Consider the following 4,774-nt stretch of genomic DNA (forward strand, 5'->3'; position numbering starts at 1 on the left):
GGCCAATTTTTTGTGGTCACTCTTTTTTTAATGGCCATTCTTTTTTAACCGGTCACTTTTTTTTATGGCCACTCTTTTTTTAACCGGTCACTTTTTTTGATCGCCATTCATCTTTTTTACCAGCCAATTTTTTTCACTTTTTTATGACCACTTTTTTTTTTACCAGTCAATTTTATTTTTGCTGGTCTCTTTTTTTACGGGCCACCTACCTCCTCCTCCACCGCCTCCGCTTCCGCCGCCTCCGCCTCCACCACCGCCTCCACCGCCTCCGCCTCCACCGCCGCCTCCGCCGCCTCGGCCTCCACCGCCGCCTCCGCCGCCGTCGCCTCCACCTCCGCCGCCGCCACCTCCTCACTTTGTGTGATGGCCAGTTGTTTTTTATTGACCAATTTTCTTTTGACTGGTCTCTTTTTTTACGGGCCAATTTTTTGTGGTCACTCTTTTTTTAATGGCCATTCGTTTTTAAACGGTCACTTTTTTTACGGCCACTCTTTTTTTAACCGGTCACTTTTTTTGATCGCCATTCATCTTTTTTACCAGCCAATTTTTTTTCACTTTTTTTATGACCACTTTTTTTTTTACCAGCAATTTTTTTGTTTAATGGCCACTTTTTTTTAACCCGTCACTTTTTTTGATGGCAATTTATCTTTTTTAGCGGCCAATTTTTTTACTTTTTTTTACGACTTTTTTTTTACCAGTCAATTAAATTTTTTTACTGGTCTCTTTTTTTTATGGGCCACCTACCACCTCCGCCGCCACCGCCTCATTTTGTGTGATGGCCAATTATTTTTTCATTGATCAATTTTTTTGACTGGTCTTTCTTTTTTTACGGGCCAATTTTTTGTGGTCACTCTTTTTTTAATGGCCATTCTTTTTTAACCGGTCACTTTTTTTATGGCCACTCTTTTTTTAACCGGTCACTTTTTTTGATCGCCATTCATCTTTTTTACCAGCCAATTTTTTTCACTTTTTTTTATGACCACTTTTTTTTTTACCAGCAAATGTTTTGTTTAATGGCCACTTTTTTTTAACCCGTCACTTTTTTTTATGGCAATTTATCTTTTTTACCGGCCAATTTTTTTACTTTTTTTTACGACTTTTTTTTTTACCAGTCAATTAAATTTTTTTACTGGTCTCTTTTTTTTATGGGCCACCTACCACCTCTGCCGCCACCGCCTCACTTTGTGTGATGGCCAATTATTTTTTCATTGATCAATTTTTTTGACTGGTCTTTCTTTTTTAACGGGCCAATTTTTTGTGGTCACTCTTTTTTTAATGGCCATTCTTTTTTAACCGGTCACTTTTTTTATGGCCACTCTTTTTTTAACCGGTCACTTTTTTTGATCGCCATTCATCTTTTTTACCAGCCAATTTTTTTCACTTTTTTTTATGACCACTTTTTTTTTTACCAGCAAATGTTTTGTTTAATGGCCACTTTTTTTTAACCCGTCACTTTTTTTGATGGCAATTTATCTTTTTTACCGGCCAATTTTTTTACTTTTTTTTACGACTTTTTTTTTACCAGTCAATTAAATTTTTTTACTGGTCTCTTTTTTTTATGGGCCACCTACCACCTCTGCCACCACCGCCTCACTTTGTGTGATGGCCAATTATTTTTTCATTGATCAATTTTTTTGACTGGTCTTTCTTTTTTTACGGGCCAATTTTTTGTGGTCACTTTTTTTAATGGCCATTCTTTTTTAACCGGTCACTTTTTTTATGGCCACTCTTTTTTTAACCGGTCACTTTTTTTGATCGCCATTCATCTTTTTTACCAGCCAATTTTTTTTCACTTTTTTTTATGACCACTTTTTTTTTTACCAGCAAATGTTTTGTTTAATGGCCACTTTTTTTTAACCCGTCACTTTTTTTGATGGCAATTTATCTTTTTTACCGGCCAATTTTTTGACTTTTTTTTACGACTTTTTTTTTACCAGTCAATTAAATTTTTTTACTGGTCTCTTTTTTTTATGGGCCACCTACCACCTCCGCCGCCACCGCCTCATTTTGTGTGATGGCCAATTATTTTTTCATTGATCAATTTTTTTGACTGGTCTTTCTTTTTTTACGGGCCAATTTTTTGTGGTCACTCTTTTTTTAATGGCCATTCTTTTTTAACCGGTCACTTTTTTTATGGCCACTCTTTTTTTAACCGGTCACTTTTTTTGATCGCCATTCATCTTTTTTACCAGCCAATTTTTTTTCACTTTTTTTATGACCACTTTTTTTTTACCAGCAAATGTTTTGTTTAATGGCCACTTTTTTTTAACCCGTCACTTTTTTTTATGGCAATTTATCTTTTTTACCGGCCAATTTTTTGACTTTTTTTTACGACTTTTTTTTTACCAGTCAATTAAATTTTTTTACTGGTCTCTTTTTTTTTATGGGCCACCTACCACCTCCGCCGCCACCTCCTCACTTTGTGTGATGGCCAATTATTTTTTCATTGATCAATTTTTTTGACTGGTCTTTCTTTTTTTACGGGCCAATTTTTTGTGGTCACTCTTTTTTTAATGGCCATTCTTTTTTAACCGGTCACTTTTTTTATGGCCACTCTTTTTTTAACCGGTCACTTTTTTTGATCGCCATTCATCTTTTTTACCAGCCAATTTTTTTCACTTTTTTTATGACCACTTTTTTTTTTACCAGTCAATTTTATTTTTGCTGGTCTCTTTTTTTACGGGCCACCTACCTCCTCCTCCGCCGCCTCCGCTTCCGCCGCCTCCGCCTCCACCACCGCCTCCACCGCCTCCGCCTCCACCGCCGCCTCCGCCGCCTCGGCCTCCACCGCCGCCTCCGCCGCCGTCGCCTCCACCTCCGCCGCCGCCACCTCCTCACTTTGTGTGATGGCCAGTTGTTTTTTATTGACCAATTTTCTTTTGACTGGTCTCTTTTTTTACGGGCCAATTTTTTGTGGTCACTCTTTTTTTAATGGCCATTCGTTTTTAAACGGTCACTTTTTTTACGGCCACTCTTTTTTTAACCGGTCACTTTTTTTGATCGCCATTCATCTTTTTTACCAGCCAATTTTTTTTCACTTTTTTTATGACCACTTTTTTTTTTACCAGCAATTTTTTTGTTTAATGGCCACTTTTTTTTAACCCGTCACTTTTTTTGATGGCAATTTATCTTTTTTAGCGGCCAATTTTTTTACTTTTTTTTACGACTTTTTTTTTACCAGTCAATTAAATTTTTTCACTGGTCTCTTTTTTTTTATGGGCCACCTACCACCTCCGCCGCTACCGCCTCACTTTGTGTGATGGCCAATTATTTTTTTATTGATCAATTTTTTTTTGACTGGTCTTTCTTTTTTTACGGGCCAATTTTTTGTGGTCACTCTTTTTTTAATGGCCATTCTTTTTTAACCGGTAACTTTTTTTATGGCCACTCTTTTTTTAACCGGTCACTTTTTTGATCGCCATTCATCTTTTTTACCGGCCAATTTTTTTCACTTTTTTTATGACCACTTTTTTTTTTACCAGTCAATTTTATTTTTGCTGGTCTCTTTTTTTACGGGCCAGCTACCTCCTCCTCCGCCTCCACCACCGCCTCCGCCTCCACCGCCGCCTCCACCGCCGCCTCCGCTGCCTCTGCCACCGCCACCTCGGCCTCCACCACCGCCTCCGCCGCCGCCGCCTCCACCTCCTCACTTTGTGTGTGTGTGTGAGTCTGAGAGTGTGTGTGTGAGTCTGAGAGTGTGTGTGTGAAGCTGAGAGTGTGTGTGTGTGAGTCTGAGAGTGTGTGTGTGTGAGTCTGAGAGTGTGTGCTTGTGAGTCTGAGAGTGTGAGATGTGAGTGTGTGTGCGAGTCTGAGAGTGTGAGAGTGTGTGTATCTGTGTGTGAGTCTGAGAGTGTGAGGGTGAGTGTGTGTGTGTGAGTCTGAGAGTGTGAGAGTGTGTGTATGTGTGTGTGAGTCTAAGAGTGTGAGAGTGAGTGTGTGTGTGTGTCTGAGAGTGTGATCGTGTGTGTGTGTGAGTCTGAGAGTGAGTGTATGTGTGCGAGTCTGAGAGTGTGAGAGGTGAGTGTGTGTGAGTCTGAGAGTGTGATCGTGAGTGTCTGTGTGAGTCAGAGAGTGAGTATGTGTGTGAGTCTGAGAGTGTGAGAGGTGAGTGTGTGTGAGTCTGAAAGTGTGAGTGTGTGTGTGAGTGAGAATGTGAGCGTGAGTGTGTGTGTGAGTCTCAGAGTGTGAAAGGTGAGTGTATGTGTGAGTCGGAAAGTGTGAGAGTCTGAGAGTGTGAGAGGTGAGTGTGTGTGTGAGTCTGAAAGTGTGAGTGTGTGTGTGTGAGGCAGAGTGTGAGCGTGAGTGTGTGTGAGTCTGAGAGTGTGAAAGGTGAGTGTATGTGTGAGTTGGAAAGTGTGAGGGTGAGTTTGTGAGTGTGAGCGTGTGTGTAAGTCTCAGAATGTGAGAGTGAGTGTGTGTGAGTCTGAGAGTGTGTGTGTGTGAGTCTGAGAGTGTGTGTGTGTGAGTCTGAGAGTGTGAGAGTGAGTGTATGTGTGTGTGAGTCTGAGAGTGTGTGTGTGAGTCTGATAGTGAGTATATGTGTGTGTGAGTCTAAGAGTGTGAGAATGAGTGTGTGTGTGAGTGAGAGTTTGAGTGTGAGTGTGAGTCTCAGAGTGTGAGTGTGTGAGTCTGAGGGTGTGTGTGTGAGTCTGAGAGTGTGAGGGTGAGTGTGTGTGTGTTTGTGTGAGTCTGAGAGTGTGAGAGTGTGTGTGTGAGTCTGAGAGTGTGAGAGTATGTGTGTGTGAGTGTGTGTGTGCGATTCTGAGAGTGTGAG

General features: G+C 40.7%; 1 long non-coding RNA gene across 1 annotated transcript in view; it reads right to left on the reverse strand.

Annotated features, from left to right (window-relative positions):
• Positions 1 to 3,503, reverse strand: part of LOC133349604 (uncharacterized) — a 10,130-nt gene extending 6,627 nt beyond the window's left edge. The window contains exon 1 of the long non-coding RNA XR_009755964.1: positions 509 to 3,503. This is a non-coding gene — a long non-coding RNA (uncharacterized LOC133349604). The remainder of the gene's footprint in view (positions 1 to 508) is intronic.
• Between the last annotated feature and the right edge of the window lie 1,271 nt (positions 3,504 to 4,774).

The sequence above is a fragment of the Lethenteron reissneri genome, chromosome 30, assembly GCF_015708825.2.
Source record: "Lethenteron reissneri isolate LAM-NWPU_2019-01 chromosome 30, ASM1570882v1, whole genome shotgun sequence".
Taxonomy (NCBI): domain Eukaryota; kingdom Metazoa; phylum Chordata; class Hyperoartia; order Petromyzontiformes; family Petromyzontidae; genus Lethenteron; species Lethenteron reissneri.